General features: G+C 45.6%; 1 long non-coding RNA gene across 2 annotated transcripts in view; it reads left to right on the top strand.

Annotated features, from left to right (window-relative positions):
* The first annotated feature begins 17469 nt into the window (after window positions 1–17469).
* The window catches only part of LOC135916783 (uncharacterized), a 53796-nt gene continuing 44455 nt past the window's right edge, over window positions 17470–26810 (top strand). For both annotated transcript variants that reach the window (XR_010569065.1, XR_010569064.2), the window contains exon 1: window positions 17470–17566. This is a non-coding gene — a long non-coding RNA (uncharacterized lncRNA). The remainder of the gene's footprint in view (window positions 17567–26810) is intronic.

Here is a 26810-nt window from a genome sequence, read left to right as displayed (position 1 = left end):
GGGCGAGACAAGCCGGGTCATACCTCTCCGACAGTGCCGAAGCTTCGAATGACATCGACTCGCGCTGCACGCTCATCGCAGCCATCTTGGGTACCGTGAAAGCGTGACTTTCTGTGCTCCGAACAGTTCGAGGACAGTTACTATGAGACGAGCCCTGCTTTACTCTAGAGTTGCATCATGCCAACGAAAAGGCAGCGCCTGAAACCTTCAATACGGTTCATCTGGTGATGGAACTGCGGCATACCGCTATGGGAGAGCTTCACATAGTGTCCGCTGTGGACGAAGCACAGCGCTGGCGCGAGTAGAAGGGGAACTGGAGCAGACGACGAAAACACGCAACGGGCGTTATATGCGTACGCTCGATATCTCGTAAGGGTCCGCTGCCTGTATCGACAGGAGAATATTGTCGACACAGCGTGCAAATCGCCGCCACGTTTCTCGACAACGTTCATTAACTTCAGTGCGAACAATTTCGAAACAACTGCAACGCCTTGTTTGATTTGAAGCTTCAAAATCATTCTAAACAGCTGCTTAACTCATTGTTCGAATTGTACGCTTGGATCGTTAGAAAGCGACTGCAGAGCAAGTTCCGCCGCCCTTTCATGTAATTGCACCACTCGCGCAGTCGCTTTTACTCGCACCTGCAAAGGTTGGGGGCTCACGAAACAATGAGCGCCGGACGCCAGGCAAGCACCGGCTGCCCACCTTTGTTCTTTGTGGTGCTGTTGCGAGCTGGTACACATGACGTCACGACGGTCAGCCCCGCGCGTAACCGCGTGCAGCCGCCGCGCGCTCACAACCGTCAAAAAATCAAGCCATCCGTTAAACACTATGTGAAATAAACACTGCGTATCGGAACAGTAACGTCTTCCGAGTCGAATGTCTATGCTTCCGTCATTACTTTTGACATATTCGTTTAGCATTCCTTTAACTGTCTAAGAACTGATCAACTGCTGCTGCCATTGCGTTGCTGCGCACGTATCTCCTGGAGTCAGGTTCTTTATTTAGTCCTGTTTTTAGCCTCCCCGCCATGAACATTACTCACAGAGGTACAACTCTGAGAAAGCACATGGAGAAAGAATATAATCCGCTGAAGGTAAGATGGGCGATGTACTTTTGCTAAGAATTGTCAGTAAGTTTCAGAAATACTGCACAAATATGTCAATGTTGGTAATATAGAAATGATTGCGTAGAAAAAACAACATTGAAAATAAGCAAAAAAAACGATGTATACCCGCGCAGGGGCGTCTGCGTAAGCAGGCGTTTGGTGTATTGCGACACCACGTACCCGAGCACAGGAGGGTTGGACCCACCCGCGTGTAGCCGTGCGCGGCTCAGCCGTGTCCAGGGAAAGGGGGATCCTGGAGGTTGAGCCGATGCCGGGTGTTCGGACCTTTAAGGCCCCCCGGCGGAGGCAACACACCTCCTTGGCCTCTGCTTCACGTAGACGGCACCCCTGGACTGACCCACCCGGGGGAAATCGGTAGTTGCCTTTTCCTGTCTCTCGCTCTCCCTCCAACCATCGTCTTTCTCTTACTTTCCATCTTTCCTGTCTTCTCCTAGCTTCCGCTCACTTCCAATTTTCCAGGCAACAAGGGTTAACCTTGTGTGAATAACCAACCTAGGTTCTCTCATATTCTGTTATAGTGATAACGCACAGCTGGCGTTTGCAGGACCTGTTCTTACAGTCCCTGTAGCGTCCCCTTGTAGGACTCCACGGTGGGTGGCTGGCGTTATTGCTGAAAATTCAACCCCTTTATGGCAACCTCTTTCCCTCCGCTTCCTGATCGCCCTCAGAAATGAGGGCGCACCGATGATGTATTCCAGTTTTTTGGTCGGCAAAAAGAATCCTTCCCTCGTTTTCACGTGATCCACTCTGAAAAACCAGCTAAACCAGTTCGAACAATCTCACCATTCCTTGTTTCTAAGACATTGACTGAAGTCTTTGGTCCAGGTTATAAGGCATGGAGAAGCGGCGATCTCTTGGAACTCCGCGATCAGAAACATTATGAGAAGTTGACAAAACTAGTCTCATTTGGGGAAAACCAAGTAATTGTAACCCCGCACCGTACGATGAACACAAGCCGCGGTGCTGTCTCAGACGATGACTTACTGGAGCTCACTGAGGATGAACTCTTGGTGGGCTTCAGTGACCAGAATGTTACCAATGTTAAAAGAATAAACATCAGGCGTGACAGCAAAGAAATCAAGACGAAACACCTTATATTGACTTTCGGCTCAAATATTCTGCCCGAGTCTGTAGAGGCCGGGTACATCAAGCTCCGTGTTAGGCCATATGCGCCAAATCCCCTCAGATGTTTCAAATGCCAACGTTTCGGCCACAGTTCGCAAGCTGCCGAGGCCGTCAAACCTGTGCGAAGTGTAGTGCCCATGAACATACTTCTGAAGCTTGCGTTAACACTCTCCATTGTGTAAACTGTGAAGGGGAGCACGCCGCATACTCGCGGTCATTCCCGTCCTGGAAAAAAGAGAAAGAAATTGTGACAATCAAAGTCAAAGAAAACATATCTTTCAAGGAGGCACGCAGCGGGTATCTTACCTGCCCAAAAACACATTTGCCGATGTGGCGCGTAAGGAGGCAGCGCCACAACGGTCTCCGGCGGCTGTCCGACCCACAACCACTGAGGCGGCAGTGACGCCATCCGCCCACTCCCCCCTCCCCGCCCCCGGCGGATGCAGCTAGTGCTGCTACGCCAACCCAGCAGACGGGGCCATCTACCTCCGGGCAGGTGACCCCGAAGGCCTCGTCCAACGTGCCGAGGCCTTCACGCCAAACAAAGCGCTCGGAAAAGCGCCTGTCCAGCGCCTCGCAAGAGGCGATGGACACAACCACTAGCCACACGGCGCCACCAGCGCCTAAGGAGCGGCGAGGCCCTCTCGATCGCTCCAAAAGAGATAAAATTCCCGTCACGGCGCCTTCAAAGCGCCTGTGAACTAATTCGTTTCTTAAACACACAGCACCAAACACATTTATCAAAATGGAAATACAAATACTGCAGTGGAATGTACGAGGACTTCTACATAATCTCGACGACATTAGAGAAATAATACACAAACATATTCCGAAGCTGCTGTGTGTTCAAGAGACACACCTCAAACCTACCAATACAAATATTCTTCGAAACTACACCATCTTCCGCAAAGACCGTGAGGAGGCTGATGCCTCCGGCGGTGTAGCAATAGCCGACAGAGCGATAGCTTGCCGACCCGTCGCCCTTAACACGCCCCTTGAGGCAGTGTCTGTTCAGGCCATTCTTTTTAATAAAATAGTAACTTTGTGTTCCATTTATATAACGCCGAACCAGCGTCTCGAAAAAACACTTTTATAACCTCATTGACCAGTTTCCCGAGCCTTATATCATATTGGGAGATTTTAACGCTCATAATACAATGTGGGGAGACTCGCGATGCGACGCGAGAGGTCGACTCATTCAAAATTTCCTTTAACCACCAGTGCGTGTCTCTTTAATCAGAAAGAAGCAACGTATTATAACCCACATCATAACTCGTACTCATCAATAGACCTGGCGGTCAGATCCGCTTCAATCTTTCCTGATTTAGAATGGCATGTAATTAAAAACCCATTCGGAAGTGATCACTTCCCAGTAACGCTGAACTTCGTAAACAAACATGACTTGCATCCACACGTCCCTCGCTGGAAACTGACCTCAGCTGACTGGGAACGTTTTAGAGAATCCATACACATATCACGTGATTTTATAGATAATTTTACTATAGACCATGCTGTTTCATACTTCACCGCTTTTATCATTGACGCCGCTGAAAAGTTCATTCCTCAAACAAGAGGCACTTCATCCAAAAGACGGGTCCCCTGGTGGAATGATGATTGCAGAGAGGCGAGGAAGACACAAAATAAAGCTTGGAGCAAACTACGCGAAAGTCCTACAGCAGAAAATCTAACAGAATTTAAACAGGTTAAATCGCAGGGAAGAAGGACGCGACGAGTGGCAAAGAGGGCAAGCTGGTAGAGGTTTCTATTTGGTATAAATTCATATACTCAAGAATCTAAAGTATGGGATGGGCTGAAAAGGCTTAAGGGGCAAGAAATTCATCCGTTGCCCCAAGTAAACGGCGAAGCAAACCGCTTGGAAGACCAAGCTGATGCCCTTGGCGAACACTTCCAATACGTTTCCAGTTCTAAACATTACTCCAAGGCGTTTCTAAAACACAAACAAGTAGCAGAACACAAGGCTATCGACCGCAAATGCAGACATAACGAACCCTTCAAGGCGCCTTTTAACATCGCCGAGTTAAGAGCCTCCCTGACTGCATGTCAGAGCTCCGCATCTGGACCGGACAGGATCATGTACGACAGGATTAAACACCTTCCCAGTGATACTCAAATTACTCTGCTAGAACTTTTTAACGCAATATGGGCTGCGGGATACCTCCCTACCGCATGGAAAGAACTGTTGGTCGTTCCGATCCTTAAACAGGGCAAAGACCCCACATTAGCAACAAGTTATCGCAAAATTGCCCTCACAAGTTGTATATGCAAACTTTTTGAAAAAATAATAAACCGTCGACTTTTACACTTCCTTGAATTAAATAAATTTCTTGATCCATATCAGTGTGGTTTTAGAGTAGGACGATCTACAACCGAACATCTAGTGCGCATGGAAGCAAACATTCGCGACGCCTTCGTGCATAAACAGCCCTTCTCATCCGTGTTTCTCGACATGGGAAAGGCGTACGATACAACTTGGCGCTATGGCATCCTGCGTGACCTATCGACGCTGGGGATCCGCGGCACTATGTTAAACATTAAAGAAAACTACCTGCAAAACCGTACATTTCGAGTGAAAATAGGTAATGCGCTGTCGCATGTATCCATACAGGAAACTGGGGTAACTGGGGTACCCCAGGGAGGCGTACTGAGCTGCACGCTCTTTCTGGTTAAAATGAACACGCTTCGTAAAACATTACCCCCATCTATTTTTTATTCCGTCTACGTAGACGACATACAAGTAGGTTTCATATCCTGCAACCTAACAGTCTGCGAGAGGCAGGTACAACAGCATTTAAACAAAGCCTCCAAGTGGGCAGACGAAAACAGGTTCAAAGTGAACCCCAACAAAAGTTCTTGCGTTCTTTTCACCAGGAAAAAAGGGCTTGCTGCAGATCCCACTGTTGAAATATATGGGCAACGAATACCTGTAAACAAGGAACACAAATTCCTAGGCGTTATACTTGACTCCAGGCTTACATTCATCCCGCACATAATATATATTAAAGCAAAGTGTCTTAAAACAATGAACTTACTTAAAATCCTATCCCACACAACATGGGGTAGCGACAGAAAGTGTTTATTGAAGCTTTATAGGAGCCTTGTTCGATCACGACTGGACTATGGTGCCGTGGTTTATCACTCCGCCGCACCGAGCGCGCTAAAGATGTTGGACCCTGTTCATCATCTGGGTATCCGCCTCGCCACTGGCGCATTTAGAACAAGCCCCGTCGAAAGTCTATATGCAGAGTCAGACGAGTGGTCACTACATTTTCAGAGAACATACATCAGCTTCACCTACTATCTTAAAGTGCGCTCTAATAAGGAACATCTATGTTTCACGACAGTAAACGACTTAACGTGCGAAACACTTTTCCGTAACAGACCCTCCATGAGACTTCCTTTGTCGTTGCGTGTAAGAGAACTTAGTGAAGAAATGGATGTCCCAGTACTCCAACATCGCCTAATGGCTCCTGCTAATCTATTACCGCCGTGAGAGTGGCAGGTGATAGAATGTGACACATCCTTTGTAGAGGTCTCGAAGCACGCTCCTGAGCTTGAAATTGCCATGCATTTCCGAGAGCTTCAATCGAAGTACTCCTGCTACGAATTTTACAGACGCGTCCAAATCCCATGCTGGCGTATCCTACGCTGCTGTTGGTCACTCTCTTTCTGAATCTCACGTGTTGAATCCCCTAACAAGTATCTTCACTGCAGAAGCTTATGCAGTACTGTCTGCAGTAAAACATATAAAGACACTGAACTTGACAGAGCAATAATATTCACAGACTCGTTACGTCTTCTCAAAGCACTCATTTCTTTACAAAAGCATACAAATCCTGTCTTCAATGAACTCTACACACACATACGTAACATCTACTCATCACACAGACATGTAGTAATATGCTGGGTTCCTGGCCATAGAGGAATCCAGGGAAATGTGCTCGCTGACGAGATGGCCAAATCAATGACATCGCAGGGTACTCGTTCTGCTGCAGTCCCTGCCGCAGAGATGAAGCCTTTCGTCAGAAACAAACTGCGAAGCCACTGGCAACACTTGTGGGACGCAGAAACGAGTAATAAGCTTCACGTAATTAAGCCTAAGTTAGGTTTCTGGCACCCAACACCGAAAACACGAAGAACAGACGTCCTGTTCACTAGACTAAGAATAGGACACACGTTCGGCACTCATAACTTTCTCCTGACTGGCAACGAGCCTCCAACCTGTGGTAGATGCGGCGACAGGCTTTCTGTCCTACACGTCTTGCTGGAGTGCCGGGAAGCCAAAAGAGACAGGAGGAAACATTTTCCTTTTGCATACAGCCATCACGTCCCTCTGCATCCGGCCATGTTTCTTGGTGTAGAACCGATGTTTAAGACCAAAGCAGTCCTCGCTTACTTGAAAGATATTGTGCTACACGTAACAAGCCCAATTATTCCGTAGTGCATCCTCTTTCCAGAGGATACATCTACGATAGTGTTCTTTGTATAGCAGATGCCTCTAGGTCCTTGGCTTTCAAGGGCTCTGGTGAGGCAGAAGTGCTCCAGACATTTTAGCATCTCACGTATTTTATATATTGCATCATTCTTTCTAAGTGCCTTCTAATGTTCATAGTACACGTCAATAGTCATTCCCATAATTTTATTACTCCTAGAATTTATGGAATTTGAATCAACTCTTTTAGGCCCCTTTACAGCCACGGCACATTAGGATCAAGATCACAGAACCCATCTGCCCACTGCGAACTCATTAACATTAGTATGGCGCTTTTTGGCGACACCTGGCCCTTGCCCATTAAACACCAAACATCATCATCATTACGATGTGTATATATATATATATATATATATATATATATATATATATATATATATATATATATATATATATATATATATATATATAGTGAAAGCTCGTTAAGTCGAACTTCAATAATTCGAATTTATGGATAATTCGAACTGTACGATTTGGTCCGGCCAAGCTCCACAGAAGTCTATGTATAACAAAGTTCGTTATTTCGAACGCGAGAAGGTTCCCTCACAGATAATTCGAACTACGCTCGCCTGGCACACGGCCAGAGAAACGCGCTTACTGCCTACACACAAGGTGGTATTGCCTCCGAAACCGAGAGAATGGCGAGAGAAGGCAAAATCGGAAAAAAATCTAACCGACGCGGGGTCAGCCAGCGGCGGCTACCGACAGTCGGCAGCGGCGGCTGCCGACTCTCCGTTCTACGTAACCTCCGAGACTTCTTGCCCGGTGCGAATCTCGGAGGCTTTGCAAATCTTGTACAGCTGCTAATGTTGTGCGGAGATGGCACGGCAAGCGCCACAACACAGCGAATTAAGTACGTCGCAGCTGCGCTTGCAATCAAGAACCAACGAATCAGGGCCTTCGCTACTTTCACATGTTCAGCGTCTTTGTCTCGGCAGTCTTCATCGGTTGTGCACCTCTGTTTTCAGCTTAGGAGGTATCGGCCGTCGCGATTCATTGTGATGGTGTTAAGCCTCGGCTAACGTTCGTTTCGGTGGATATCGGTGGTGTGGCACAGTCGGACCCAGAGCTTCGACTTGAAGGTGGCGTGTGCCCGCGGCACACGCCATCACTTTCTGACACGCCAAATTTCTGACATGCCCTCCTGCTTCCAAATCGCAGTGTACTGTTTCTCTCCTTCACTTTCGTTAGTTCGAACTTTCGTTAATTCGAACTGAAGCGGCTTCCCCTTACGGTTCGAATTAACGAGCTTTTACTGTACATATATATATATATATATATATATATATATATATATATATATATATATATATATATATATATATATATATATATATATATATCCCAGCTAATATCGACCAATATTTCGAAGAAGAGCCAAGAGCAATAGAGAAATCGTACCCACCAGACATTATCGGTAGTCGCGTGCACTTACAACCAGCATTTCTTGAAGACTAAAGAATAACCAGTTAATTGATTTTATTCGCTCAACTGTGTAATCATTGCCTGGATCTCTATCATGACAAATAGAAAGTTCTAGAGCGCCGCAAGTAACCTCGTATTCAAACATCGCTTGTGTGCGTGCGCGCGCGCTTGTGTGTGTTTGTGTGTGTGTGTGTGTGTGTGTGTGTGTGTGTGTGTGTGTGCGTGTGTGTGTGTGTGTGTGTGCGTGTGTGTGTGTCTGTGCGTGTGTGTGTGTGTGTGTGTGTGTGTGTGTGTGTGTGTGTGTGTGTGTGTGTGTGTGTGTGTGTGTGTGTGTGTGTTTTATATGCCTATTATGCTGCACTAAGCCATGCAATCGGTCAACAAGCACAGCCCAATGTCGATCCAAATAGGTCTCGCGAAGCTTCGGGCGAAAATCGGTTCAAAACAGATTTTCACCAACATCAGCAGGGGCGGTTATGGGAGCATCGATTGAAGCGGGACTATGTGAGGAGGGAACGAGCGTTAGGAAAAAAAAACGCTTTCTTTTTGAACTAAAATGAGAAATAATTTGGTTCACTCCACGAAAGTAAAAAGCTAATAAATTTTATACACGCGTGGACAGAAAAGACAACCCTATTTTACTTTACCATTATCAATTAATACCTTCTTGAGCACCCACCATAAGAATGGGCAATGATGCTTTTATCACTTGCAATGCAATGCAGGTCTTGAAGCGTGCAGAAAAATGTCCTCGTAATCTTGACCTCACGCGTTGTGTTGCTTTGCTTGTCGACCTGTGAATGAATTCGGTGGCGCGGATAATTTCATCGTTGCTTACTCTATTGAGTCAAACGTACTGAGTTACAACTGCCATATAATCGTTTGCATTAACTGTTTTCGTGCGGCTGCGCTGGCAGACAGGCTTGGTGTCTGACGATAGGAACAGTCCTCAACATCTAAAGCTTTCGTCAGCGTCAATAAAAAAAATGTGTTCAGAGCAGGGGTGCGATTTCGACACCCGTACACCTGACCTTCTGGTGCGTCGTTTTCCGCGCTGAAAGCTCAAAACGCCCATCAAGTCGAACGGCGTGATATTTGAAAATGCAGCTGTAATAACAGGCCACAAAAACAAGTCTGGTGGCTTTGGAATCGGTGACGTCAATTTTGTTTTTAACCGTTTTGGCGTCAAGTTATTTTTTTCCTGCGTCGGAAGTGTTCCCTCGTCACACAGATGGCGCTAAGGCCCATGAACCGCTAGAGTCACTGCATATAGCTCGGGAGCGATGGCCAAATAGAAGACACCCTCCAAAGGGCAATCTGGGAAACGGAAAGCTATGTGAGACCCATAGGGCTGAAATGCTCGCCGGAAAAATCGGAAATGCTAATCATGAACAAGCAGCAGGTCAATATTCAGCTCCTGGTCAACAACACCCCGGTCCCAAGGGTGGACAAAATCAGGATATAGGTATGTGGATACAAGAAAATGGGAGAAACACTGAAACGATAAACAGACTAGCGGCCACGACCAACCAAACTTGCAGGCTTCTCAAGGGGATAGCAAACAAAAACGCGGTGATGAAGGAGGTGAACCCACTTAGGCTTGTCCACTCTTTCATCATTAGACGAATCGCCTACGCTATCCCGTATTTAAATATAACTAAAGCAGAGAGGGACAAGGTAGACATCCTCATTACGAAAGGTGTCAAAACCGCCCTAGGTTTACCAACGTGCATATCAACCGAAACGATGCTCAAACTAGGAGTGCCAAACACCCTAGAGTAAATGTGCGAGGTGAAACTCATGGCACAATATGTCAGACTAACTGGCAGCAAAACGGGCAGATCCACCCTTAGGAAACTGGGCTACCAGGGCCCAGAATCGCGAGAGGGGATAACCGCCATCCCTAAAGTTACCAACAGGTTAAGAATACACCCCCCCCCTCCCAAGTAACACGTACCCCATACACAACGAGGAATGCAGAAGAAGCAGAGTCCAAAGACTGCTAAGCTCCCTCCTCCAAAAACAAGGGTAGTGTGCACCAAGGCGGCAGAGTACCAGAATAGCACTACGCTACATTAGTAGTGAGCGACAAAGGTGAGCTAACCTCGAGCTGTAGTGTGAGACACTCTTCACCAGAGGAGGCAGAGATGGTGGCGATTGCCCTGTCAGTGAGAAACCCATCAACCAAAATCATTATCAGATTATAAACTGCAATCAAAGCCTATGACATCGGTAAGGTGCCCAAAGAGGCCGGCAATATTGTGAAAGCAGGCAAGGAGAAAGTACCCAACGACCTAATTAGAATAATATGTGCGCCCGCTCATAGTGTACTTACAGGGAACGAGATCGTCAACGAAGTCGCCCGAGGACTCACACACTGAACCCCAGTGAAGGAAGACTACTCCCTGTCCAAAAAGCGGGACTTAACCACATACTAAGAAATTCTAGAACACTATATAATGGACAGAAGAACCCTCCCTCCCCCACAGATTTCTCACAAAGAAGGAAGAAGTAATCTGGCGAAAACTACAGGCGAGTTCCTTCTCAAACCCGTATATCCTACACAAATGGCATCCTGAGGTGCACAAATGCAAAAACTGTGAAGGCATAGCGACTCTAAATTACATGCTCTGGGCTCGCCCCGCTCTAAACGTTCTACATGGGAACAAAGAGTCACGGGAATCTTCCGTCGATAGCCAGGAAGAACAAGCCCAAAAACAAGTATAGCCACCGCCGGAAGCCAACTGATTCCGGCCAACGTCTAGGGGGGAGAGGTAGACGGTGAAAGGGGGAGCTACGTCTCACCCCGATCACCTATAATCTCTGACGGGTGCAAATAAGGTGCTCTCTCTCTCTCTGCAGGGAGCCAGAGTTGGGCTTCTGTTTTCCAAGTGTAGCTGCGTTGCCATTCGCCAAGCGCTGTTACGTGGAACTCCGAATTACTGCGGAGAGGCCACCCTAACAGTGGCAACATGGCAACGCCCATACAGCGCCAACCACCCGATTTGATCCGAATTCGCATGTTTCTGGATCTCCAGTCTGTCTGCAAGAAACAAACGGCAAAATCTGTCATGGCTAAGTCGCATGTCAAGCTTAGGTCAAATCATTGGCTATTTTTTGTCGGAATTATTGAGATCGGCCGCTTGTTCTCACGCTGCTAGGACTAGAGACACGGCACCAAGTAATAAAACTGGTTTCATTTGTAGTTTGCAGATGGCGCCACAACATCAGTATTGGTGATGCATCCAAGTGATGCGTTCACGATGCGGAAAGCTATAAAAATGTAATTGTTCACTGCATCATAAGTTTACTACCCAGCTCTAGCATGGTACGTGGTCACGGTAGCGAGCAAACGCCAAGTAGACGCCAAATAGACGCCGAGCATACGCTGTGGTGCAGGTGAACATTCGTAGGGGCATTCACCCGTACTACTTGCTAAGGAGGCTGAAAGTTAGCTCCACGCAAAGCGTATAAGTGAAGCCTCGCTGTCACATGCATGTAAGCGCAGCCCATGTTTATGGCGTCAAAACTTTTTTACCGTCAATCGACAAACAACGGAGCATGTAACATGATAGCATGCAGACGCTGTGCAGATGACGTGACGCATATGAACACATCTCCAGGAGCATAAGGCCTTCCTATTGGCTGAACCAGCTTGTAAGATGGATCCCCTCTGTAATACCTTTGTGATCTTGAGGCTATTAAAAATGAAATCGCCTTTGCGCAAACAACAGGTGGCTTCCCCGCACAAATTCGCATTGATAGATGACGGATCTATGCCCTATTCTTGCTCCCTTCAGGAGCCATATACAGGTAACTCTATCAACCGCCGATGAACCCCCATGATTTGAAGGTATGGGCTTCTATGGAAGTTACGCTACCAGGTATATTTACCTTGCAACGAAGCATTCCAACTCTGAAAATTACTCTCTCTGTCGTTTGGAAGGGTTGGCCCGACGTAGAAACATATCAGATCATTTGTATCTAACGGCCAAATGACTGTCGTATCGTTCTTCCATCATTCTCGCGCGCATCACCTTTTCCTTACTTGAAACAGGATAAAAGGTTGTTCCCTTCTTTTTCGTAATCTTGGACGCTTTATCGCTTCGGCTGCGCTTGGCAAGTAGCACGCATTTACACCACGGCTATCTCAGCTAGTATACGCCCCAGGTAAACAGGAATTTCGGCATGAGCGCCAATTTCTCTCCTGGGGATTGGTGAACGCTGAGAGGGAAAAAACAACGAGAAAATGAAAGCTGCTTCCATGGGAACGGTTTTGTTGATGTGCGAGGGGGAAACGCCATCGCGCTTGTCCGCTATGCGCTCGACGAGCATACGACTTTCTCTGCAGGCGCCAACGGAAACCAACAGCACTTTCATATATTTTTTTTTTCTGATTACTTTCTGCATAGAGACGTTTTCAACACGCTTGGGCTTCTAATTTTCTTTTCTTAATTAACATATGTGCAACGCATCTGTGGGAAAACTTCTTCTTTTCTGTAAAGATGCGCGAGCCAGCATGCCTTGCCACGCACCTATTTTTGTTTCGGCAAAACATAAGTCGGCATAAAAAGTCGATTTATTCACTCTTGTTATTAGACATCTATCGCACAACAAATCATTCAGTACACCTGCAATAATATCGAGCTGAGTATCCCATTCGTCAATACAAATCGTCGCATTCTGACAGCTTCGTACAATTTCTCATAGACAGAATTCTGCTACTGATTCCTTGTTTGTTTGCTGCGCGCAACGCAACTACATCAAATATATTTTTGTCGCAACAGCTATTTGTGAATAATAAAAATATTAGCAAGAACAGCAGATCAACTTTTTTCGCATACCCGCAACAAAACATTCCTTTTTTTTTATTCCATGCAACAGGTATGCTGGTTAGTCGAAACAACATGCTATACCTACTCAATTTTCTGCATAGCTTTCCTTCCGCTAGTCTGCTGATAAGTATCGAGCAAATTATATTGAAAACCTATATAGTCTTTCTTCATACGTGGTTTTGTTTCGCAAAGCAACATGTAAGAACCCTAGAGCTTCATTCAGATCTGTAACATTGCGAACAAGATATCATTACGATATTCCTCGCGGGCATACTGCATATCGTAAAAGTTCTAATGCACATCGTTTCTTCCATGGTCATCTAGGCGTAAATGGCAGCGTTTCAAAACAACAACAACAAATATTGCTAATCTTTTTTTTGTTCAGACACAGTAAATAAAGGAGAAGCATGTGTAAATCTGCGGTTGATCGTAAGTAGTGATTGGGCAAGGTCAGAGTGATACACAAAGGTATCACTGAATGCGTAGCTTCGGGATATGGAGAATATTTACTAAAAGAAACGCAAGTTGGCTGCATTCAATGCATCGGGGTAACCTGCTCAGAACAACTATCTTTTAGTGGTTTTCAAGACCTTCCTCTAATACGCTGAATGTACATGACGCACATTCTTTAACAGAGCCTATAGGCTCAGTTTCGTGCGACTTCTATGAAGCATAGGAGACGTGTCGGAGCTATGTTACGAGTTTCATCATTGGCTGGAGGTAACTCGTCATAAGGATTTCAATGTCGACACAATAAGGAGGCGAAAGTGTTTCAGCCTTTCTAGAATGCTCGTTGTTGGCACAGCATGCTTTCTTTGCTTATTAAGGTTATTCGTGACTGCCGAAGGGAGCCCCCCCCCCCCCCCCCAACCTCACACTTTTGCAATATTACTGAAACCGCTGAAGTCAAGAGTGTCGACCAACATTAGTACTTGCACAACTTACTGAAGCAAGCTCAAGTAGATTCTAGCATGCCAAGATCCATGTGTGGTAGCTATGTAATAATCTTTAAAGAGAAGGGCGCAAGTGTGGGAGCAATGATTGTCTGCACGAAAAATACGTTCCACGATGTTTATGCAAGTATTGAAACATGCCAAATATTATCTAAAGATAGGCTAATAAGAAGACCGCCCTAAGAGCTATCGGAATTACAAAACGGATAAAATAGCACTAAGAAAATTTTCCTAAATTTTCAAGCTTTTGGAGCTTTCTTGCACCGGATTGTTTCCCACCCTGTATATTGATATTCAGATCGATCTCATTTATATGCAGCATAAGCCACGGATAGCCGAACTACTGCAGGAGGTCTGTGTGATATTTACCAGAGCAAAAGATTTCTTATAGTACACTGCTGTTTAGCTTATCTTTCAGCACAGTGGACACCGTACAACTGCCTGACCACACTATCGTGCTTCAGAAATCATCTCTCCATGTCCTTTCCTTGCTCTTGCGATAATGGAGCATCACCTAGCACTGCAAGCGTAGGTAGAACCCTGGGCTCACATGATGCATCAACTTCTCTAGTGCTTGCCTCGCGGTAATCTTTAGGCAGCACTTTAACTTCGCTGTCGTGCCATGCCTTTGTGTATCATCTCTCAATTGACGCCTGCTGTCTCTGCTAAGGAGATTTTCCGCTTTTGGTATCGCCGCGGCTGTGCGGAACCTGTAAAGACAGGTACATTATCAGAACATCTTCTCAGGCTAGTTGGCAAATTTTCGCTGAAGTTGAACGTTGTGTAAAGGAACACTACATGGCGGCACACAGGAGAAGCGCAGCGCCCTGTCTATGCGTGAGTGTCTTGTTACATTGTAAAGCGAATTCCACTGGCAACAAATGCCTGCCATATGACGTTGCTTCACATTTGTGTGAACATGTTATTAAAACCCACTTCATTATCAAATTTCTGGCATATGTGACACAAAATGGAACTGCATTCATAAAATAGTACCTTTAATCCGTGTAGGTTAGTCCTGAATATGTTTGGTTGCGAAGTTTGGTTGTGGAGTTCATCTCCAAAAATTATTAAGAAAAGTTCTAAGTTTTAGTGCTGCTATATATTGATTTAACATGTTAAGCATTGCTGGTTTCGAATAGCTGGCTGAGAATACTAGGCATCAGTTTATAGGGCTAGTTTTCTTGATCAATGACAGTTTTGATTTGTCTCGGTAAGGATAGGGTAATTGGGTGTTTTATTTACTTTGTCTTGGTTTTTCTGCAAAATACTCATGAGAGAAAAAGGAGAAGAAAGGGGGTTAACCGAGGAGCCCGATTTTTATTAATCCCATCAACAGAAGCCAACAAACAAGGGCGCCAAGGACAACATAGGGGAAATTATTTGTGCTTATTTATTAAATTAAAGAAATAATAAATAATCGCTATGAAAGTTGATGAAAAAACAACTTGTCCTTGGTGCGCTTGTTGGTTTCTCATGATGCCATAAAAGGAAAGCTAACTTGCAAAGGTTTAAAGCTGCTGAGCTACTGAACAAATAATTTTTGCTCAGCACGTTTTTGATATAAAGTGGCAAAGCAAGTTTAGGGAGAAGGCAGCAGTTTTCTGTCCAAGAAATTCGTAGCACGGCCTCGTGCGAGAGGTGACTGTTACAATGTCAACCATTGTTCTAGTACATGCCTCTGGGCCGTTGTACTTAAGGGACCTGCTGAGGCTGTTGGGCTACTCGTCATCAACCATCATTTGTCCATTTATTATACATGTTACACTATCGCCACCTTGTTGCACATGTTATACTCATAGCACACCCCACTTCAGTCATTCTCATATTTTTAATTCTTATGTATTTTAAGCAATTCACAGCTCTGAGTTTTAGGCGTCTATACAGTAAAAGCTCTTTAATTCGAACCGCAAGGGGAAGCCGCTTCAGTTCGAATTAACGAAAGTTCGAACTAACGAAAGTGAAGGAGAGCAACAGTACACTGCGATTAGGAAGCAGTAGGGAATGTCAGAAATTCGGCGAGTCAGAAAGTGATGGCGTGTGCCGCGGGCACACGCCATCTTCAAGTCGAAGCTCTGGGCCCGACTGTGCCACACCACCGATGTCCACCGAAACGAACGTTAGCCGAGGCTTAACACCATCACAATGGATCGCGACGGCCGATACCCCTTATGCTGAAAACAGAGGTACACAACCGATGAAGACTGCCGAGACAAAGACGCCGAACATGTGAAGGTGGCGAAGGCCCTGATTCGTTCGTTCTTGATTGCAAGCGCAGCTGCGACGTACTTGATTCGCTGTGTTTTGGCGCTTGCCGTGCCATCTCCGCACAACATTAGCAGCTATACAAGATTTGCAAAGCCTCCGAGATTCGCAACGCGCAAGAAGTCTCGGAGGTTACGTAGAACGGAGAGGCGGCAGCCGCCGCTGCCTTCTGGCTGACCCCGGGTCGGTTAGATTTTTTCCGATTTTGCCTTCTCTCGCCGTTCTCCCCGTTTCGGAGGCAATACAGCCTTGTGTGTAGGCAGTAGACGCGTTTCTCTGGCCATGTGCCAGGCGAGCATAGTTCGAATTATCCGTGAGGGAACCTTCTCGCGTTCGAATTAACGGACTTTTTTATACATTGACTTCTGCGGAGTTTGGCCGGACCAAATCGTACAGTTCGAATTATCCATAAATTCGAATTATTGAAGTTCGAATTAACGAGCTTTCACTGTACAGCCTCATCACATGAGCAATTAGTCCATTGAGTACTTATAATTACTGCCTTGGCGCTCTTTACCCACACTTGGCCCTTGCCCCATTAAACACAACATATCAGCATCATGAGCTTCCTCTTAAGATGTGTCGTAGTAATTTCACATTGGATAACTTTCACTTCACAACACATCAAGGCTACATGCGCTGCCCATTGCGTAATAAAGGACCGGTTAGGAACGACAAGGACAAATACATTACGTCTTCTTGACACCCTTTCCATTTAAAATCTCATTTGTTGTGCCATGAGTAGCGCGTATAGTCATGATGTTTCACCAACTAGCCCCCGTAGTAGCGTTGCTAACTCTCACCACCTACCAAGCTCACTTCTTCGCCTGTATCTGTTGTTTCCATGTCGTCCGTCTACCTATGGTAATGCGCACAAACATTAATTTACAGTCCCCCAGGTAGTCTACGCATCACGTAAGGGGATTACTATTCGTTCTGACAGCAAAAGCTGGTCTCTTCGACATAGTTGGTTACACTCATCTCGCTCCTAATGTGATTACATGGATTAAGATAAGGAATGAGTATTCTATAATTGAATGTTGAAAAGAACTGATTTTTTGTGATAGTGAGGAATAGAGTAAGTTGGGATGGGAGGGACGGTCAGGTGCGTCTCAAGGCGCTTTTGGTGCATACTATCACAATATGATACTTACGGATTGCAAAGGCGCAAAGCATCATTTATTTTACATTTTCATACAGAACTTATGATCAAATTTTTTATTCCTAGCCGTGCATCAGTGACAGTGGATTGCTATGGAGAAATGGCGTGGCTACTGTTTGATACTGTTTACGCTCGCATCTTGGGTGGTGTTGAGCGAATCAAGTAAGTGTGCCTTTCTCTTTGATGTGCTCTATTAGAATCGCTAACATCCCATGGAATATGTTTGGCCGTGCTTTTATGCTTACACTTGAAAATAGCATAACAAAGCTCTTAAAGGGATACTAAAGTGAAAAATGATTTCTTCTGCATCAGTAAATTACCGTTCTGCAACACCAAATACACCACTATTACAACGATAAGACGTTTGGTAGGCCAGAAAAAGCGCAAGAACGAAATACGGGTGGCGACGCCTACTTAAGTTCCCGCACTTGGGGGCCGTCACGTCTTGGATTTTAATGGCATTTTCTAGGGCCTACTGATTATATATAGCGGTACAGATTGACTACATTATTTTCTAAAGGAACCAAGTATTAAACATGGCAAGTTTCGGGAACCTTTATTCAGCCAACGCGGCCCAAATGCGAAAACATACTTTGGAATCCCTGAAGTCACGCTGACGTATTAGAGATGTGGTTTCGGCGCGAAATTCAAATACTGATACTTGGACCTTCATTATCTCATCTAATAATCAAACTATATTTTAATGACTGCCTGGAGGGTTCTCAAACAATGCTTCATTGGTCTCAACTGATTTATTGTTTCGCTTTAGTGTCCCTTTAAAGGAAAAAAGTGGCGAAACACAACAGCAACTGTTTAATTTTCGGGATCGTCTTGTGATCTTCCACATTCTGAAACTGGTTTCTGCTACCCTTAGGGTCTAAAGTACAGTTCCCTCACTCATATTTTGCATGTAGAAAGCCCCCATGCCCTTCCTTAAACTAAAGAAAAAGAAGGCTGGCTAGATCGTTTACGACCGCGTTCAGCCAGAGGCTATAGGTTTCTATTTAGGACAGTTTGGGAGGATTTCTATCCTAACAATCGCTGTTGACGTGGCCGCCCGGCTTACGTCAGCGCCTCTTTTTCTTAACCTGTCTATTTTCTTTTGTGTCAGGCATGTGGGCTTCGTTCTTTGGAAACGCGTTTAACATCACTGCCGAGGCATCATTTATATACGCATATCGAGAACTTTTTTTATAGAGCCAAAAAAGAATAACATAGAACGCTATGCAAAGATCGCAGGGCGTTTAAGAACACAACTTATCGAATTAATTAAGTCATAAAAGATTTGCAAAACTGCTTGTAACTAGAAACGTCACACTGAATCGACCCTTTAATTTCATTAGAATTGAGCGGAATTAGCATCAAATGACATAATTTGACCGCTAGACAGTCGTAAATAATACCATTAGAATCGAGTGACTTCCGCAATCGAATGAGTTCGCGAAACATATTCGGCTCCACACTCGAAGCGAATGCATACTCTCTATCCCTAAGACTAGGCAAAACATGACATTGAGCGTTCGGAATTTGAGAAATGTTAATGCACAATGCTATCCTTTTGTGTATATGCAGGTGTACGTCGTTTAACTAGAGAAAATCTGTGTGGTAGGCTGTCACAAAACGTTTTTACTGTGCATCTCAGTAGCGTCTGGCCGCAGTCGCATTACTAGGCGACTGTACTGTAAACAAACGGGGGCATGAGTACTCGTACAAACCAAGGTACTCAGCAACTAACAGCTTCACCTGCTGCAACTCAGCGTCGTCGTTCTGCGCTACCATGTCACTCATATTGTGCCTGTTCAGTTTATCGGCTACGACTGCTAATCTGTCTGAGCCTTGTCGTGGCCTATAGTGGCCAGACATTCTGCAAGAGAATTTTATATGAGGGTTAGTTCAGAGAAGCGATGCACCACATTTATGCTAAAGTAAGTATATTGAAGTTACAGACGCTCACATTTACTTTGTTCTGCATTTCTTGCAAAATTTTGTTGGAATTATCGCCATTGGCATCGCGACAGAATGACATTAATTTTCCCTGGTCGAATGGCATTCCTTGCACAGAATGTCATTCGAGTGCTATAATATTAGAATGCCCAGTGCTGCGAAGTATAGTAAGCGAACTAATCACACTTTAGAATTGTTCTGGTCCACTCAGAACGGCTATGAAAACTGTAGCACTACTGTCACTCGCTGAATGTGCCACTTTCTCTAAAACCTGACATAACGCACACTGTAAGATGTACTTTCGTCTTGTTCCTATTAAATACAGTTTAATTGAGGGTGCCGCCGATGGATGAATATATTTTATGAGCGTCCCCTTTGGAACGGGGCGGTGGGTTTCGCCACGAAACTCTTGTTATTATAATGCCTAATGCTCTATCTAGGATAAAAAAAGAAAAAGAAAACAAAAACACGATGAACTTCCACAACGAAATTTTCTGACCTCCTATTGTGAACTTTGCTTTTGTACGTCTCCGTTTTTTGTCGTTTCCCTACTTCCACCAATCTTCCGATCGCCTCTTATAATCTCTCTTACGGACATGTTAACTTTTCCCGTGCTGAACTCAAAGGCTACGAGCAGTCCACTGATGCCTAAATCGACCGTTGTGTAGATATCTTCATATTCTAATAAAACTTGCTCCATCGTTTCCCTAGCTTTACCGTAGCAAGCACATGCTGCTTCTTCCTTCGTATATCTCGCTTTATAGGTGCGTGTTCAAAGGCATCCTAGAGCCGTATAATGTAAAACTATTCCAATATATTTTTATTCCAGTCTCTTGACGTCAAATTTGCGTAACCGGCGACGCAAGCATCGGGCGGTCACCCGCAGGGTTGTCTGAACAAACCAATCAAATGCTCCCCCGTTTATAGGAGGCCACTTTTGTTTGCTTGAAAAACGAATAACATGGCCTGCACTGAGCGGCTTGTCTTATCTAATCGACTCACAAGAGGCAAGGAGCATGCTCAAGTGGAGACAGATTTGATGGGGCCGAGCCGCTGCACTGAAAATCGATAACCAGATGAAGAGGGTCGTGCCGGCGTCTGTGATTGGTCCGCTTTCCCTTACTTCGCTCACGGTGTCTCGTCGACAATCGCAACGGCATGCGACGGAAGCTTAAGAATGCCACTAAAATGGATCCTCAGCAAAGTTGGCAGAACAAGGTCGTAAACGTTCCGGAAGTGCTCGAAAACGTTACACGGCCACCCAACAAGCTTTATTACAAGCAAATAAACCCATGCTTTCCGACAGGTGCGAGTATCCAGTGCCCGAGCGATCGGCAGCAGTCATCTTTTGTTCCTTTCGGAACGGGGCAGCCTGCGGCTATTCAGAAGAAAATTCAGTTTTGTTCGGCATATTAATGAATCTTTAACGCGTACGCGTCACTTTGACGCGGTAAGTTTTTGCGGTTTCGTGGCGTCGCGTGACATACAGGTGAAGTGGGTGCAGTCTGAAAAGTTTTGACCAATAGCCGCGGGCTAATGGTGAAAAGGCGTCGGATCAGAAATAACTATCTTTCTTTTGTTCAGTCAAATTATGTATAATCAGTGTATACATGTCATGTCAAATGGGGAGCTATCGTGGTTTTCGTGACGTCGCGTGACAAGTATGTAAAGTGGGGGTGGTTCAAGAAAGTTTTTGACAAACTGTGGTGGGCTGATTCCAGAAATTGGAATAGAAAAGTTTGGAATAGTTTTACGTTATAGTGCCCCTGATCACGCTTCGAAAAGTAATGAGCTTCCCTTTCAATTATCATAAATTGATTCTTTCCTGATTTCGGTTTTTCCTCTTAAGAAGTTCCTCATGGCAGGTTTCATTTCCATTGCCGCCAGCCTTGAGATTTCAGCGTCTCTGATTTTCTGCTTGACGTTCTTTGTTGCTGTGTTGCTCACCCCTGCAGGCCGCATACTTGCTGCTAAGCTTCCTAGTTCTTTTCCACACCAGTGTATCAATGTTTTCCCTGTACAGGAACCTCAACACTCTCCCAGCCAATTTAATTTTTTCCATATTCCTCAATCTTTCTTCAGAATCAATATTACTGTGAGGTTCCCACATTTCAAAACTCGTCCTGTCCATATCACCTTGCACAGCTTCATTTGTAGTCTTGCCGTGAGCGCCCAGTGCGAGGCGTCCCAATAACCTTTAGTTCCCATCGAGTCCTGCTTATACCCCTGATTTCAAGTAAACAACCCCATTTCCAAAAGTAAGTCCTGTAACCATTACACCTTCCCACATACCCCGGAGCACCCCATACCTATTGTATCCTCATAGCGGTCTGTGCTTCATAATGGCTGCATTTCTCTTCCCCATCATTGTTATTGTTTTTTCCTGTGTTTCCATATATTGATTACATTCGTGTATCCATATACCAAGGTATTTATATTGTGTTACCCGAGGTAATTCCTGGCCCTGTTTTGCCACTGTCTTTTCACTCATTTCATTGAATACCATAACACCTGATTTTCTAACCCTAAATTTCAAACCTAAATTCTCGCCTTTCTCTCCACATATATTAGCCAGACATTGCAAATCAAGTTGTTTGTTAGCTAGCAACACCATTTCGTGAATGAAGCATCTGCTCTACTACTGCACCCGCCTATTTTTATGAGAGATTAAACCGTGTGTCACTTATTTCTAGTGACCTTCCACCCTGATCATTTACATCATAAACAGCAGCGGGGATAAAGGGCACACCTGCCTTGTTGATACCTGTCTCTTGTTGATATCAACTTTCTCCTCGCTTCTCATCCCTTCTCATTCTACGCAAACGGTATTTTTTGGCAAATCTCTCTCAAAAGCGCATACAATCGTTACCTAAGCCTTCCCCTTCCATAATATTCTACACAATGTTTCGGTCTACGTTGTCATACGCTTCTGTAATGTCTAAAAAGGCCACATATAACGGTCTGCTTTCTACTCTTGATATTTCAATTCATTGAGTAAGAACAAATAGCTTAGCATCCAAACGCCTTCCTATTCTGAAGCCATTCTGAAGTTCTCCCAATATGCCATTATTCTCTGCCTATGCTTGCAGGTTTAATTTCATTGCCTGCATTGCTAGCCTTTATATTACCGATGTAATTTTAAAGTTTTTCCGCTGCTTACACCAGAGCTTCCTTACTTTTTGGTCGTAGTTCATCAATCAGTCTAACGGGAACCTCGTCTAGCCCTGTGGCTGTGCGCTTAGGAATTTTCTCTTGGGCTTTCTTCCAGTTTAAATTTATCAGCACCAGCTCTTTTTCCGTCTGGTTCTCTTTCATGCTATTTTTTCCTCAAATATAACCACGCGATTTTGAGATCACAGCGCCGTCTATCGTCCGGCGCTAGGTTGGTATGTGAGTTTGCGCTGGAGGGTGCACCGTGAACGTGCTATTGACGACGAATCGCAAGTTGTTGCATTAGCCTGAGAGGTGGCAACAAGTCTTGGTGATTGGAAAACTTCTTAACGTATCATTACTAAGCCTTGAGCTTCGAGCTAGCCGCATTACGGAAGGACTACGGGCCTAGAGGCGCTGCCGCAGCTCTGCCCACGATCGAAATAGGAGGCAAGTGAGGTCTGAACATTGTCGACAGGTGACATACGTGCAACGTGTTATTATTGCATGCGTACCCTTGAACTCAGGGTATAACTCAGGTGATAATAATGCCATGCGTTGGCAGCACCAGCTCACATCCCTATACAGGTAACTGTGAAGCTCCAAGGAAACACGATTTGCTATCCTTCGTGCTTTTAGAATTTTCGCGGTACGATTTTCTAAGCGTTCTTTACCTTGTGAATTGGACCGACTTTACAGAATAAAGAACTGAACAATAACTCGGCGAGAAGGGCCGTCAACATAGATAAAACAACATAATGACAGTGGCCGCGAATATGAAAGAATCAACCAGACGCACGCGGTGCGTTGAAACTCTTAGGTCTAAATGGTCCCTATACAAGGACGCCTCACCGAATAATAAACAACTACTTTTTGCAACAGCAACTTTATTTTCAGAAGCAATACAGCGCGCCATGCGCGGCGTTGGCGAGACAACTTGCCGGTGAGAATCGGATGCGTGGGAGAACCCATGTCAATTCCGAGTAGCCGGCGCACGTTAGAGATCGAAAAAAAAATACAACTTCATTTTCTTAGTCGACACACACTCTTTTCGTGATACTTACTAGGTCGACTTGCACCAGAACGTTAGTTACCAAGCATGATAATCTGAGAACACATTCCCACAGAAAAACTTTAATGTGCGTGCACGAAGGAATACTTCGCTGAACGAAGGTTGTAAGTCAACCACTGCGAGTTCTAACATTATGCATACGATCGGCGTTATTCATCCTTCCTCCGGCAATTGGTCTCCACCTCTACATCTGGTTCCAAAGCAGGACAGTGACGACTGGCGGCCTTGTGGTAGTTACCGTGCTTTGAATGCCTCACGACTTCGGATCGATATCCGCTTGCCCACCTACATAATTTCGGCGCTCGTCTCGCAGGAACCAAAATATTAAACAAGGTCGATTTAATGAGCGCGTACCACCAATTTCCTCTCGAAGCCAGTGACAAAAAGCAATCACTACTCCATTTGGCCTATTTGAGTTTGTCCGTATGCCTTACGGTTTGAAGAATGGGGCACAAGCTTTTCAAAGGTTCATGGACGATGTTAGGCGCTGACTGCCGCTCATTTTTGTCCACTTTGACGACATTCTCTTTGCAAGTCGCACAGACTCCGAGCACAAAGAGCACCTTCATCTTCTATTTGAGTGACTGCATGCACATGGCCTAGTCCTAAAGCGCCAGAAATGCATTTTTAGAGTTTAAGCCCTGGGTTTTCTCAGTCATCGCATTTCACCCCAAGGCATCAAGTGTCTTGAATCACGGATGCGAGCAAACAAGGACTTCCCCTCTCCAACCTCCTTCAAAAAGTTGCGCGAGATTCTGGCACTCATAAATTTTCAAAGGCGCTTCATACCTTCCTGTTTGCAAGTTCTTCAGCCGCTTACCGACCTGCTGCATCGTGACTCCAAAGAACCGCCTGCCTTCCACTGGTCTTCGGAGCACAAACCCTCTGTCAAGGAAGCCAAACCCGGGTGACGATTGCAGTGTTGCTAATTCTTCCATTGCCCGACGCCACAACTCGCCTTATGGTAGATTCGTAGTCCACGGCAGTGGGTTCAGTACTGCAGTGTCACGATGGCACAGATTACAGGCAACTAGGCTACTTCTCAAAGTGCCTCAAACGCACAGAAGCTCGCTACAGTACCTTCAGGAGGCAGATGTTGGCCATATATTGCGCTGTCAAGCGTTTCTGTATTTTTCTTGAAGGCTATAGCTTTTACATCCTGACCGACCACAAGTCGTTAACCTTCGTTTTCAAGAAAAGTTCCTCTTACTGAGAACGTCAGCTTTGGCAACTTTCTTTTATCTCCGCATTTTTTACGGATATCGACCATATCTCTGGTACTGAAACCAGACAGCTGGCGCACGGTCCCGGATCGGTGCTGTTCCTGCGGGCCCTGTGGAATTTTGAGCTCTAGGTTTCACGCAACAAAACAACCCCAAGCTGCGCAAATTGCAGGCAAACGGTTAATCGCTCCAGCTTGCAGAGGTTTCACTTCCCTGCAGAACAACATTGGTCATTTGTTACATATCGTAAGCACCTCGTTGCCCGTTCGTGCTCCATCAGTTTCGACGGCCAGTATTAAATTCACTGCAAGGGGTAAGCCATCCCGGAATCAGTGTGACACAGAAGTTTATCACGGACACCTTCGTTTGGCAAAGGATCAAGAAAGATGTTCGAAGCTGGGCAAGAGTCCACCATGCCTCTTTTGGTCGCCGTTTCGACGACCAAAGAGCCGTTTCGATCACGTGCATTTAGATTTGGTGGCGCCTCTTCCGCCCTGCCAAGGTTTCAGGTACCCTTTCACGTGTGTCGACAGGTACTCAAGGTGGCCTGAGGCGATGCCTCTACAAGACATCACGGCCGAAACAGTGGCGGAAGCATTTGTTGCTACCTGGGTGTCGCGGTATGGTCATCCGTTGCGAATAACTACTGAACGAGGCCGACAATTCTAAAGCTTACTTTTTCCTGCCCTCGCGAGACTGCTCGGTACACGCCTTCATAACACCACGGCTTACCACCCACAGAGCAACGGCATGGTCGAGCGTCTCCAGCGATAACAGAAGGCATCATTCACCGCCATGCTCGACAGACGTAACTGGGTCGAAAGGCTACCCCTACTATTACCGGGGCTGTGAACAACAATCAAGGATGAGCTCGGAGTCAGCGCAGCCGAGATGCTCTATGGACCAGCAATCCGCGTTTCAGGCCAGTTTTTCGACACCCAGCAAGGCACCCCGCCAGGGGCCACGCACCACTTAGAGATGCTACATTCCTGGCTCGACCAGCTTCGACCTACACCCCCACGTATATCCAACGGGCAGCCTGTGTTTAGTTTTCCGACAATGAACACAACCACGCACGTCTTTCTGCTGCGCGACTAAATGAAGCCACCGTTGACTCCTTCCTATGCAGGCCCCTTTCGTGTGGTTTCGCTTTCTGGGAATACCGCAAAGATTGAAGTACGCTGCTAATAACTTTATATTGCCGTGCGGCCGCGTGAAACCAGCCTGTCTTGAACATTAACGCTTCATTCCTTCCTCCATTTACACCAAGCATCCGGCATTTTATGTGAGCGTCTGTGGCTACCGTCCGTCACTATACAAAGTCTCCCGCTTCTAGGAAGTTCAGTTACCTCGCCTGGCCTCCACGTGGAGGTCATTTCTTTTTGTTCTTTCTTAGAAGGGAGGTGGGTGCGCGAGAGGGGTGCCACCGCAGCCATTAGGCAAACCTGCCTTTACTGTGGAATAAAGCCAGTCGACTTTCCCTTCTGAACCTGCCAAAACGTGTTTTCCTTGCCTCCTCTAAACCGGGCTGCCAACAATCAATGCGTTCCTAGTACGTGCAAGCTCTCGCCTGCGTTCTAACTTCCCCTCGGTAATCGCTATAAAGAAATGAATATGAAAAAATACTCGATAGAAAAAAAAAACGTTGGCTGTAGTGAGTTTCGAGCCTTCCAACCTAAGACCTCAGGCTTATAATCCGAGTGTCCTACCCACTTGGCTAAATCGTCGCCTCCTAGAAAGTAGGCCTGTGCACTCTCCTTTATGACATCGTGCTACTTGGACCGCAATTTACGTTTCCAAGCTCGGGTTTACTAAAGCGATCGCATCAAAATTGCCGCGCTTACTCTGAAGCGTCCCCACTAGATTCTAGAGCAGTCGGGCAAGGTAGCATGACGTGCACACTACGCATTTGTATACGCATATACGTACAAACGAGCTCCTACACACGTATATTCATACACGCACATACATGCAAACGCACACCTACGCGTAACATACTTGTACACGCGCACACATA

This window comes from Dermacentor albipictus, chromosome 7, assembly GCF_038994185.2.
Source record: "Dermacentor albipictus isolate Rhodes 1998 colony chromosome 7, USDA_Dalb.pri_finalv2, whole genome shotgun sequence".
In the NCBI taxonomy this organism is placed as follows: domain Eukaryota; kingdom Metazoa; phylum Arthropoda; class Arachnida; order Ixodida; family Ixodidae; genus Dermacentor; species Dermacentor albipictus.
The sequence above is the reverse complement of the archived record's forward strand: the minus strand, read 5'-3'. Positions and strand labels throughout refer to the sequence as shown.